Genomic DNA, 14,454 nt, shown 5'->3' on the forward strand with positions numbered 1-14,454 from the left:
AGGAAACCATACATTAATCATAAATTTATTCTGCTCAGTACTAAAATTATACGTAAATTGCAAATGGCCACAAAACACTTAATTTGCTTGATAGGAATAGACAACAGTGCACACGATTAAGAAATAATGCCACACGTCACGGTAGACATTTGATTTCTCATCCCAGTTCAAGACAAAAGTGAATCTACCTAACCTTAGTCCGACTCGCTGGTTAACAGAAATGCTTTTCAGAAAATGAGGCTCTGGTAATGCTGTTACTTCATGCAGCGGGGCTAAGAACAAGTAGCACTAATTCTGGGCTGAGGTGGAGCTCTCCCATTAGCTCGGTGAGACGAGAAAATGCCATGGGAATCGGAGACTCAGATGTTCAAGTTGAATTTGCTCCAAACATTCTTTTTCAGTTAAAGCATCAAACAGTATCCAGTTGAAACCTCCAATTGTGGCATGTTATCTTTTTCTATCTGTCTTTATTTAAACATTAAGACATAACAAAAACTTCTTACATATAAAACGTCTGTTTTACTCTGTCCATGAGTTAATTAAAACCAGTTGAAAATAATAGTGCACACAATAACATCGTCGGTATCCAATGAGGTACAAAAGACGCTTTACGTAGGGGACAATAAATTGCACATTACGTTACACATTATAATTCCATTCTAGACGTCCATCGTCCAAGCTTATCTTCACAGTGCTGGTACGTAGACACACGAATAAATTTCACTTTCGGAAAGGCGTTCAACTACGTTGCATTTGCAAATTTCGCAACTAACCGCATCATACGTTGCTGGAACCTACACAACACGTCTGCTTCAACTTTTGTCCAGTTTTCCTCCCCCCTCCACTCACACACCAAATTAGGCTCCAGTGGATTAATGTCGGGAGATTGTAGAGTCGAGAACATCGAAAATCCATGATTGATCCATTTCCTTGGAGATTTTTCTATTCCAATGTGTTGCACTGTACCATCGTTCCGAAACATAAAGTGTTACGGAATACGAAGAGAAACTTTTCAAACGCATCATGTAATGTATTCCAAAGGATCGAACGATGTAAGGGCATATGCAAATTGTCCAGTAATAGGTAAGGGGTCGAAAGCACTTCTTTAATGTTTCTAGCCAGTAGATTTATGTTGCTGCGCCACGAACACAAGCCATGTACTGGGTGGTATTTTCAGAATTCTTCTAAATTTCTCGCACCTATGGCTGCCGAATGTCACATCATATTACTTCGCGGGTGACGTTGATATATAGCAAACGATTCGAGGACGCAGGTTTACGACGCCGCACATAGGAGTGAATGCAAGGCACGGCGGGCACGGTATACAAGTGTGATGAAATCAGGGCAGCACAGGGAACTGACATGCTGTGAATAACCGATACATTGCAGATAGAAGTGCAGCTAATGAACTGTATGTAGTGACCGAAGAGGGTTGAGGGATCCTGACGTTATAACTATTAAAGAGCGCTCCACTTGTTTCCTCCAGAGGAAATACGTCAGGGGTGTAGCATGAAGGTGAGTGAATAACGATTGATTAAATTGCACGACCCCCAGGGTGAAGAGCAGTCTGCGGTTATTCACGAATATGCCCTGGCTGCTGAGGCTAACTACAACATTAGTCTGCTACATCACGTAACTAATTAGAAGGCACTGAACAGAACTTCGGAGAAAATAAAATTGTGACCTGAACCTGACAAGATAAAGGGATCGGTTAAAACGACACCTTCTGGGACATAAAGAATATTGGATAACTCCTTCAAAGAGTGACTTAAACAACAACAACTCCCACCGAGCAACACACTTGTTTTTTAGCCGTTTGCGATTTCAGTAATTGTTATTACATAGTCTTGTTGGCTAACGTTCTTAATCAATATACAGGGTGGCAAATAAATGCCAGCATGCGAATCTTTAACCAGATTCCAATCAAAAATTTATCTCTCTAAATAAGACTGAGTGCGTTTAGAAAACACATAACTGGTGAAAACGAGGAGATATAAACAATGTCACATCGTGTAGGGCATTGGAATGTAAAGAGGACTGTGTCATCCCACATAACCATGCCGGGTGTAGCAGGTCACTGAGTGGTCCGATGAAACATCAAACCTAAGACGCCCATAGAGCCGTTGTTCAAATCTTCGTCAGGTTTCTTTTACATTTTTTTGATTCCCGTTCCCTAGCTCTCGTAGTTTATAAGTTGTGCATCATTTCAACACAGGACAATGACCTATAAAATGATAGTGGCCTATGGCATGATAGTGGGAACCATTAACCTGGGTGTATGTGTCTACTGACTGCAGAGTGGGCAACCATGGCTATTCCTGTCAACTTTGTGTAGGACAGCTTCCCGATGAAACGCACAAAAGATAAATATCTTAATATGTTTTTGATGCTGAGTGTTTCCGATCAAAAGGCTAGTGTTGCACGAGCATATGCTAAATAGTACCACAGAAGACGCCATCTTGATGAGAATGGTTTTCGTCACCTGAAACACAGCCTTCTGGGAAACGGGTAACCTTCGTATACAAGCAACGCACAGAAGGCGCCCAAGGACAAAACCTATTCCACAAACAGATAACGCAGTTCTTGAAATCATTCAACTACATCACCAAAAGCAGTTCCAGATATGTGACAAACTGCTTTTTGAAGTGATGCACAATGACCTGTTTCAGTATCAAAGCAAGCTAATTCAGCGTCAGTGGCAAGAAGACCGAAATGGAAGAGTATAGTTATTTGAATGGATTCAGCACCAAGTGGAAGATATTGGCCATTTTAAAAGTAACGTGGGATGGACTGACGAATATAGCTTCACTCGTGAAGTTATTTTCAACTCACAACAATTATTACTGAATGGAACACAACCTGCATGTGAACGTGACATTTCACAACCGCCCTGTAGCGCTCAGGGGTTGTAATAAGTCGGAACGACACAGAGGTATGGTTTGGTAGAGAGGGGTGACTTACGCCTAAGAATGCGGAGAAAAGCCGGCAAGTGTTTCGTTGACTTTAATGCATAGAAGTTAAACAGCAGCCCTCCTACTGATCGCAGTGATGGCGCTACGTGGCGTCCATCCATGGATCAGCACCAATACCAGCGGTGGAACCTGCTGCATTGGCGTCCAGCCAGCCAGCGTTGCAGAAGTAGCGCTCCTACTCTCGTGACCGCTATAAGGGGTAGCCGCGATACATTAACCTGCGTGTATGTGCATAGGTAGCCTGGGACGTGGCTGGCTGCTCCCTCAAGCTCAAATTGTGAACCCCACGTACAGCGCCGACGGGAAAATAACTGGCCGCCATCGTTGTAGAAAGCCTTAGCAGCCAGGGCATATTCGTGAGAGACCGCAGATTGCTCTTCACCCGGGAGGTCGCTAGTTGGTGCCTCCGACCCGCCCCAGTGAATGGCAGCTTGCAGTCCGCCGGACGATGTTACCCAGAGAGCGGAGGGTAGCGGCCATCTCGCTCCTCGCGCCGGTGCAGCACCAAGGTGCGGCCTCTCCCCGCCACATCTACTGCGAGTCCGTGCAGCGGAGTATGGTATTAGTTTCAGCGGGTAGGTTGGCCGCCGAAATTCATCACCAGTTTGTATTCGACTTAGGCGTGCAATTTAAACAAGCGTTATTCACTCGGATTCTAAACATTGACATAGTGGCGGCACAACTACTCCCCATTTGAGCCTCCGGGCTACACCGCAGACGAATTTCCTCTGGAGGAGACAAGTGGAGTGCTCTTTGATTGTTACAACTTCTGGTTCCCTCAGCCCTCTTCGGTCCCTACATACAGTTCATTAGCGGCGCCTCTACCTGCAATGTTTCGGTTCTTCACAGCAGGTCAGTTCCCTGTGCTGCCCTGACTTCATCACGCTAGTATACAGTGACCGCCGTTCCTTGCCTTCCCTCCCAAGTGCGGAGCCGTAAACCTGCGTCCTAGAACAGTTTGCTAAATATCAACGTCACCTGCGAAAGCCATCCGATGTGACATTCCGTTCATTAACTACTACCTTCCAGCCATTGCTGCATGCAATTTAGGAAAATTCTCCAAAAACCACACGTCCACATGACTTGTGTTCGTGATGCAGCAACATAAATCTATAGGCTAGAATGGTCAAAAAAGTGCGTTTGATCCGTTACCTATTACTGGACAATTTGCATGTGCCTTCCATCGTTAGTTCCTTTCCAGTACATTCCACGATGAATTTTAAAATTTATCTTTGTGTTCAGTTGCACATTAGGTTTCGGAACGAAGGTACACTGCCACACTTTGGAATAGAAGTACTTCCAGAGAAATGAATCGGTCATGGATTTTCGATGTTCTGGACTCCAGAATCCCAAGACATCAATCCAGTAGAGCCTAATTTGGTATGTGTGTGTGTGTGTGTGGTTGAGGGGAGGGGGGAGGCAAATGTAACAAAAGTTGATGCAGACGTGTTGCGTAGGGTCCAGCAACGTATGACCCAGATAGATGCGAAGTCTTTGCAAATGCAATTTCCTAAAGCGAAATTTGTTTGTGTGTCTACGCACCAGCACTGTGGAGATAAGCCTGGGCGATGGATGTCTAGAATGGAATTATAATGTGTAACATAATGTGCAATTTAGTGTCCCCTACGTATTGCGTTTGATGTATCTCATTGGATACCGACGATGTTCTTGCGTGCACTATTAATTTCAACTGTTTTTAATTATCTCATGGACAGAGCAAAACTGACGTTTTATATGTAAGAAGTTTATATTATGTCATAATGTTTAAGTAAAGACAGAAAGAAAAAGCAACATACCACAATTGGAGGTGTCAACTGGATGCTGTTTGTTGCTTTAACTGAAAAAGAATGTTTGGCGCAAACTCAACTATAACATCATTGAGTCTGAGTCTCCGATTCACACGGCATTTTCTCGTCTCACTAAGCTAGTGGCAGAGCTCCACCTCAGCCCAGAATTAGTGCTACTTGTTCTTAGCCCCGCTGCATGCAGTAATAGTATCACCAGGGCCTCATTTTCTGAATCGCATTTCTGTTAACCAGTGAGTAGACTAAGGTTAGGTAGATACACTTTTGTCTTGAACTTGGATGAGCAATGAAATGCCGACCGTGACGTGCGGTATTTTTTCTTCATCGTGTATACTTTTGGCTACCCCTATCAAGCAAATTATATGTTTTGTGGCCTTTTGGGATTTACATTTCATTTTAGTACTGAACACAGTAAATTATAATGTATGGTTTTCTTAATCTAACTGATAACGATTTTCTTACCTGTCTAGATATATCTTTCTTTTTATTGATATAACACGATTTTGTAGCATTCCTGATGCATCATGTTTTTTTTCTTGGATATCTGACGTTATCCAAGAAAAAAAGAAAGCAGGTATTGATAATACGAAATGTATGCCTCCGAGTTTTTCATTGTGTTAACAATGCAGGTTACCATATTACGCGTCGTGCATATATCTCGATCGACTTTCACAATTCCATAACGCAATTGCAACCCTCTGCCGATCGAGGGCTACGTACTGTAGCGTGTGACATGGAGGTGTGTTACGCAACTGTGACTGAGTTCGAGAATCAGCTTGGTGTGTTCCTTCAAGAAAATGAAAAGACGAATCGAAGAGTTCTTTCGCACATGGGGTTACCTTTCCTTCATCATGACAACTATAGAGCATGCACAAGCACTGCGACATGTGTAACAACCCCACCTTGTACACGAGACCACAGAGCATCTTCCATACACCCCGAATAGGCCTCATCTGCCCGTCATCTAGGTTCCAAAAGCTGAAGAAAGCTTTTAGAGGATTTCACTTTGATAGTGATGAAGCGGTGCAAGTAGAAGTAATGTAGTGGCCCCTTCAACTAAGTCAAACATTCTACAGTTAGGGTAACAAGAAACTGTTCTCTCTGAAACATCCCTTTAGAAAAATTTAGTGAATTACTGTGCTGATAAACCCCTTACGTTATTTGATTTTCAAACAGCTGAGCAGAACTGAACGAACTCAGATATTTCACCCTTTACCTATTCTGATCAACAGTAAACTGACACACAATATTTTTAGCGCAACGCAATCTGACTTTCAAAAATCCCTACAGAAGAATGGCTCTGACTAACAATAACCTATACCTTTCATGAATCACTTACCTCACAAAAATCTTCGTTACTCGAACTACTGCAATACAGCGAGTGCCACTACTGCCAGCTAAATAAAAGATTCTAACTACTGAAGGCAGTAACTACTGATAGGCATAGTTAGCAAATGAAAGGTTTTGATAGAGAACAAACAATGTATTTACCTTAATAATGTTCCAAAGTCATTATATATATATATATATATATATATATATATATATATATATATATATATATATATATATATATATACGAGGGCGGTTCAGAAAGTAACCTCCGATTGGTCACAGTGCGGGTTGTGGGGGGAGTAGCGGCGTCATCTGTGCGTTCACGCACTCAGCAGGTCAATCGGCATCAAGCCGTGGTCGAGTGAACGTCATACCTGCGCTAGTTTAGTTTTTGTGGCAGTTTGAAATGTGTGCTGCAATAGAAAACCCCGCCAAATGTGAAGTGCGTGCTGTCATAAGGTTTTTTACAGCCAAAGGATATTCTGCAGCAGCTACTCATCGTTAGCTTTGTGCCATGTACGGACCAAGAGTTATGAGTGAAGGAGTTGTCCGTGAATGGGTACGTTTATTTAAAAGTGGACGAGAAAACGTTCATGGTGAAGAGAGGAGTGGTAGACCATCATTGGTGACTGACGAACTCGTTCAGACAGTTGATGCAAAAGTTCGTGAAGATCGACGTTTCTCAATGTCGGAGTTGTCTACTGGTTTTCCACAGATTTCTAAGACTCTCTTGTACGAGATAGTGACAGCAAGATTGGGTTACCGTAAGTTCTGTGCACGATGGGTGCCCAAAATTCTTACCGACCACCACAAAACTCAAAGAATGGCCTCTGCATTAGACTTTCTGTCACGTTATGAGGACGAAGGAGAACCATTGTTAAACAGAATCGTGACCGGTGACGAAACCTGGATTAAGTACGTGAACCCTGAGACAAAAGAACAATCAAAGATGTGGGCACATTCAAATTCGCCTACCAAACCAAGAAAAGCCTCGCAAGATTTTTCTGCCAGAAAACTGATGGCAACGGTGTTTTGGGATGCCAAAGGGGTGTTGTTGGTTGAATTCATGGAACGTGGTACGACCATTAATCAAGACGTGTACTGTGAAACAATAAAAAAGTTACGACGGGCTATACAGAACAAACGCCGTGGTATGCTGACTTCCGGTATCGTTTTTTTGCACGATAACGCCCGTCCTCACTCTGCTCGCAGAACAACGGCCCCTCTTGAGTCCTTCAAGTGGGACGTTATCAACCATCCACCTTACAGCCCAGACCTGGCACCAAGTGATTGTCACCTCTTCATGCATTTGAACAAATGGCTCGGGTCACAGCGGTTTGATGACGACGAAGAGCTCAAAGATGCGGTCACAGGCTGGCTCCAGGCACAAGCGGGTGATTTTTATGCAGAAGGAATTTCAAAGCTTGTGAAGAGATACGATAAGTGCCTCAATCGCTATGGAGACTATGTAGAAAAATAGTGCAAAGATGTAGTTGTAAGATGTATATATTAAAATATTTTTATTTAACTTGGTGTATTTTTTTAAATCAACCGGAGGTTACTTTCTGAACGGCCCTCGTATATATATATATATATATATATATATATATATATATATATATATATATATATATATCAGTTCGTGATATAAAATATTACAAATTTACTCTTTCTGATGGACACACGTCCAGATCGTCCGCTCTCAAAATTCTGCCATTTCTCTCCCCTACATTCACCACTGCTGGTGGCTCACCTCCAACTGTGCAACGCTACGCGCTGTTCACATCTAACTGCCCAACACTACAATGGCGAATTTTCCAACAATGCCAACCAGCCACAGACTGCACACAGCACAGCCGGTGATTTTCATGCAGAGCGCTAGGGACGTTACCAACATAAAAACCTAAACAGCCTACTTACATCTCGTTTGGAAAAACATAGTGACACGAAGAATAAGGGTGTAGAATGTTAATAAAGTTTATTTAATTTAAAAAGCTTTATAAGTTTTCATATACAAAACTTCGGAGATATTACTTTTGAGCATGCACTTGTGCTTAAGATTCAATCAAGAAGATCTACTAATTGAGACGGTACACGGTCACTTTTACTACATCGATAATGTGAATCCGAATCTTGGCGTGATATTTCAAAGTTTACTTTGCATAATAGCTTGCAATAAATCCATATAGAACCGTGAGATATGACACCATTTCCTCTAGATTACAAATGTTTCACGTATTTCCCAGGCCAGGTAAGGTCAAGCCGTGGCGTCAGTCGTAAGTCTTTGCTGAGGCCGCCGGTGCCCTCGTGGCAGTATGTTAAGTTTAGAACTGGATATTGGGATTAGAGGAGGTTAGAGTGAATAATGGATGTAATGCATTTGATGTTGTTAATAATAAGCCTTTGTTTGTCAGTATTTACGCGTACCTGCAGGTAGAGAAAAATCTTCTCCTGCTTAAATATAAGAGTTGACGTTATGAAACTACACTTTTATTGCTTCAGCATACAACTATTACCGAAACAACAAATGCAATGTTTTTAATACTAATCTTTAGAGTAATGAAATATACAGCATGTCTTAATCACAAACTGACACAGAATAGGATGTGTAGATTCTACCGGTAATGTTTAAGTAAAAGAGTCAACTTATGACGCTCTTGCAGTTTCTTGGCTCCTCTGGAAACAGCAGATGTCTTCAGTCAGCAGGCCAGCCATTTAAACTTCATTCCCTCGCAGACTATTCATGCTGAGCCAACGGACTTGCAATACTCCTAGTTCCTGGGACAATCTGACAGGAATGGTTTGCACTGACTCTTTGGTTTCACCATGTAAACTGCAACGAATAGAAATATGTTTTAATAAAGGTAGGAAGTATAAAAATATCATATCAGTTTAAATTTACTAGTGATAAGACAGCTGAAACTCTTCGATTTTTTTTACATACCATTAATTAGAGTCTCAGCATTGTGACAAGATTATGTTATGGTCGGGTATCAGAGATAATGTAGGGTTCCGCCAGTATCTATTTCTGTACTACATTTTACGAAGACAAGCTTAATAGGCGGAGAATGTTATTATGTGAGCCGTAATAATGCCGCAACCGTCGCAACTGCTGACAAGTGTGCTGTGTCGCGGCGTTCCTATCCTTACTGATACTATAGCAGACCGTTGGAAGAATGAAAACGCGAGTAAACCTGACTTATGGCTTGTTACTAAAGTTTGAGGATGTCACTAGAACCAAGTTCCTCTAGGGGGGTAATGCTCCTGGCGTGTGAAGCATTCAGTAAGCAACACATGTATGACGATAATCTCAGGGACCTCGGTTTCGTTTGCTGGGAACTTATCTGGCGATCCCTGAGTTTGTGATTTTGGAATGTTCTATACTGCCGGTCCCCAGTAACCGTAAAATCAGTCATCTTGACGGTGATGACAGCTACTGACAACAAAATTTATACTCTTGACAGTTTGATTAACAAGAATGTTATGTAAGTACTAATGCTTATCATTAAGAAAGGACTGAATGAATTAATACTATATGATACGAAACAGAAACTTTAAGGAAATAATTCAAGAAGTTATCATTTACAAAGGTTATAGCCCAGATCACAAATTGACCAAAGATAAGATTTATCCTAGGAGAGAGTTGTAGCCGCATCGAGGTGTAAGTTCGCTGTGTTTCCAATGTAACTCGGCAATTTTGATGTTAATTTCACTTCTCTCTTGAACTCTTGCAATACTAGTACGCATGTTAAGCGTCACTAGATTGTTTTAAAACCGATCTGAAGTTTAAAAGTTTTATAGTAGGAAGTATTAGTCAGAAGTCGGACTGACGTAAAATCATGTTTACCGTTTGGACAGATAACGGGATAGTTGATCGCTGATTTGTGATGGGACTTAGCCTTCGTGATGCTTAATAGTCACGAACATCAAAGGACACAGAATGTGACTGATCACGACATAAACTTAATTATTCGACTTGAGTAGGCAACAGATAAACGCAATCAAAAAAGACTTAGAATTGAGCCGTGTTGTCAGAAGCTATCGTCAAAGTCAGAATTGCCGATGCTAACAGACGCAGTTTCCTGAATGAAAAATCGGTGAGTGTGTTCAGTGTAAACACAAATAATTACGAAGAACAATATGTTTTAATCCAACATTAGTTCTTCGAGTGGCGTATATCATTTAATGGATATTTAAAGTGTATTTTAGTAACTGACTGATACTTCGGATATCATAAAAGTGAGAAGTGATTTAGTGACAATTTAACTGTAAACAGCAATAAGTTCAAACGGAAGTAGACGCATTCTGAATATTGCTCAACGGTGTGTTATCTCTATAATTACGTCGTGTAGTTGTTGAACACGCGACGTAGCGTCGCCTTGTCAACGGAATAATAATTAACAACGCAATTTCCTCTCAAAAATCATGATGTGACATCGGCTTGGGTGATGGATTGATGATTCAAGGCATTCTATTTTCAACCTTTGAATACCCATTCTCAAAACGGGCATAAGTACTACAGTCAGCAAGTTCGCGTAAACTGAAAGTCTGTCGCGTACACCCAAAGGACAATGTCGTGATCGAGGGACGCCGCCCCACGTCATCTCGACTGGGACAACCATCACCATCGAGCCGAGACAAAGCGAGACGTCACACAGTACAGTTCATTCACTGTGAACTAATTAAAGAGATTTTGAACCCAAAACACGTATTGAAAAAACATTCTCGACGACAAAGTTGTGAACCCAGTACTGTGTATTTGGAAAAAATTATTTGTAGAGAATTTCGTATTTGCACGAAACCACTGAAGTGTCAAACCTTGCTGCTCAAGATGTATTTCCGAATATTGCCTGTTATGTTTGATACTATCACGGCCGCTGTAATACCTAGTCGCCAATAGAATATCACTTATTTCTTACAAACCATTCATGTGTTTTTTTTTGGGGGGGGGGGGGGAATTTCGTTTTCCATTGTTGTACTTCATCAGGAGTGGTACCTGTTCCATGTCGTTAATACGTTGCAACTGTCTGTCCAGTGTTCTATGTGTTTAGCTGCGAGTGCTTTACGATGGAGCTTACTGAGATCGATAAAAAAATGAACTTCTGTTTCTTGCATCGTACTGAAGATTTATTCCACTTAGAGGTAAAGCATCATGTGATAGAATCTTGCTTATAAAAATGAATTACTCCTTATGTCAGTCGAGAATTCTCGTATTGTTGTCCGCATACTATTGATCAAATATTTTTACTCGCATTGCATCTCGCTAAAATGGTAGTAGTTTTTTCATCTACGCAGCTGCAGAGCGTTAAGGGGACACTGGCGCACTACACCCAGATTCCTGACATCAAGAGACATATCATGAAGTGCAGATTCTTCTACTCTGAAGGAATAGTGTCAACCATAAGGGAGAATGACGACTACCTAGGGAAATGGTAGCTACTTTTAGCAAACGTAGTCAGTTAGCAGTTAGTGATTGACTAAAAACAAGACAGGGACTAGTTAAATTTTTTTCTAAAATGATGTGTCAGACGACAGTTAATGACGAGATGAGTGTGAACAAATACATGCGTCAGGTGAGATGTTATGAGGAAAATTAAATGGCGAGACAGTACAGAGGGTGGTTGTTACAATTTTTGGAAAAATTGGTTACTAAACACGTGAGTGCTTAAAGATTATTATTAATAATTGACAGTTGAAATACAGAGGTGTTTGTTTCTTTAATTCTCTCTCTCTCTCTCTCCCCCCCCCCCCCCCCCTCTCTCTCTCTCTCTCTGTGTGTGTGTGTGTGTGTGTGTGTGTGTGTGTGTGTGTGTTTGTGTGTGTCTGTGTGTGTGTTTATGTGTGTTTATGTGTGATTGTGTGTGATTGTGTCTGTGTGTGGGTATGTGTGTGTGTGTGTATGTGTGTGTGTACGTTTTGATGTTCAAAGTTCCCACCGTTTCTTAACTCACGTGTGCAGCAATTAACGGACGCATTTGAAAATTTCAAAGATTCTGTGACTTTTCGGGCCATCATATTTTTTTTGAAGTAAGTATGTGTGTCGAAAATGAGCCTATGTGGTTGTCACAGTATATGTCCATTCTCTTTCTTTGGTCCAAGTAAAAACCCGACTTCTTCCATCGGTGGCTGAACCAGTTACATTAGGGTATGGGCTTGGGGATCCTGGGGTTCACGAGGTGGGTGCTAGCCAGCATCGCCAGTCATCAGTTGCTTTAACTTCTGTGTGTGCTTAAACCAGTATTATTGGGCTGCCAGTGAGGCATATTGTATGACACACAAGTCGGCGTGTATTGCGAGGTACGCACAACCATAATTTTAAACAAAATAAGGGAAAACATGTAAATTCTTATACGTTCTTAATAGTCAGATGAACGCTGAGGCGAAACAGTCGACCTCTGGAAAACTTGTAGTACGCCAGTTCTTCAGCAGCAAATCGGGATTGTCTCCTGGTGCATTTTATCGAACCAGTGGTTCCCATGATAATAAAACTGTCGTCGTTTCTGAAAATAGCAGTTTTATCTGCTTTTTGTGTCTGCGGGAAGGGATAAAAATACTCAAACGAAAGAGCGGAGGCAGGTAGTTATCCCGTTTAAGCATCTCTGAGAGAATAAAGCAGGAAACATTAATTAATTTAGATAATTTTTATAGTAATATAAGATTCGTTTGATAATGTGTCAGTGTTCTGTATAACTAAAGGTCTTAGTAGCTCTGATGGTACACTTAAATGCGTTAAACGAGTAAGAAATATACTCTTTACGTCTACATGAAAATAGTACACCAAGTATCAAACATAAGAGAAAGTACGAACAATCGAGTACGTCGAATACAAGTCGACCTGCACTAAACTAAATACATGATTCACGTTAAAATGTGGTGGCATGGTTAAATATAAAGAACATACACACAGAAAAATTGCAGAAAGAATGTCTATAAGGCGGGACATAAGTTGATGAAGAGAAAACAGGCTGACACCGCACTAATTAATGCGTTGCTGTGTGTTTTTTGATAGTCAGTTCTCCAGTAGATGTTGCGCCAATAGAAGGCCTCACATACCCTCCCAGCTGCTAAATTGACAGCCATTCTCTTAAAAGCCGCCTCCGTTTTCGTAGTACTCAGTCACTAAAAAGACGTCGTCTCCCTAAAGCCACAAAGACATGGTTTCGAAGGGCACTAACAGCGCATTTGGGCTCTTTAAAACAGATGTCATCACTTCGCCTGAAGGTGATGGAGACGCATTCCATCGAAACGTTGCAATGGGACGACGACACTACTCGGCTGACAACTCGTGAAGACTTCTTTCATAGATGTCATCACACTCCTCATCCTATCAATTTATGCACCGACTGGTATTCAGGGAGACCAGCTGTATCATCTGTTACATGACATATACTAAACGGAAGCTTTGGAATGTGCGTCAGCCTATTGTTCAATTAAATGTGTTCGGAATTATAACGAGTGATTTTGTCCATCGTGTATAAACTCTAGGGATTCATCTAATAGAAGATAGGGAACAGAAAAGTCCAATGAATTTATTTTCGGATATGTATGGCTTCCAAGCTAGAGCCCATCTATTGAATCGTACATTGTTGCAGAGACTGCGGTCTAATACTCGCTGTACCACGCAGCCACAGTTACCGTATGCACGGTTTCCTCCTAAAGGACGATACTGTTCTTCATACGTCATGACTTAGCACCCTCTCCTGCCTCAGTAATTAGTAATTTTGTGTGCGATTCACTTCTGTTGCTGACTCACCTTGTAGTGGACGTGATACGGCGTTCTACACAATGGTTCCGTATTCGAATCAAGAGCATGCCGACATGGTATTTACTTACCGAGAGCCTAATGACAACGGGCGGCGGGCAACGAGGTCGTATCAGGAGACCTACTTCTCCGGACAACGGCCACAGAATTCTGTGTTTGCAAAAGTCTTACGTAGCTAGTCTGACATATGTTCTTTTCAGGAAGCAGGAAATCATTAAGGACGTACCCGAATATACATTATAAATCATTATATTCAGCCAAAATCATACGAAACGATTCTTTCCCTTTTACAATGCCCATCCAATTTTCAGGTGCCTTTCGTTACATACAAATACACGTTTTATCTGCATCCAGGTCCTTCATACAGTATCAAATGGTTCAAATGGCTCTGAGCACTATGGGACTGAACTTCTGAGGTCATTAGTTCCCTAGAACTTAGAACTAGTTAAACCTAACTAACCTAAGGACATCACACACATCCATGCCCGAGGCAGCATTCGAACCTGCGACCGTAGCGGTCTCACGGTTCCAGACTGCAGCGCCTAGAACCGCACGGCCACAGTATCAAAATACATCATAG

At 41.6% G+C, this 14,454-nt stretch overlaps 2 protein-coding genes across 9 annotated transcripts in view; one reads left to right on the forward strand and one right to left on the reverse strand.

Moving 5' to 3' along the window:
* LOC126236536 (uncharacterized) overlaps nucleotides 1–14,454 on the forward strand; it is a 302,827-nt gene that overhangs the window by 235,400 nt on the left and 52,973 nt on the right. The gene's annotated exons all lie outside the window — the stretch shown is intronic.
* Nucleotides 1–14,454, reverse strand: part of LOC126236547 (uncharacterized) — a 342,194-nt gene that overhangs the window by 218,424 nt on the left and 109,316 nt on the right. The window lies entirely within an intron of this gene.

This window comes from Schistocerca nitens, chromosome 2 (genome assembly GCF_023898315.1).
Source record: "Schistocerca nitens isolate TAMUIC-IGC-003100 chromosome 2, iqSchNite1.1, whole genome shotgun sequence".
Lineage (NCBI taxonomy): Eukaryota > Metazoa > Arthropoda > Insecta > Orthoptera > Acrididae > Schistocerca > Schistocerca nitens.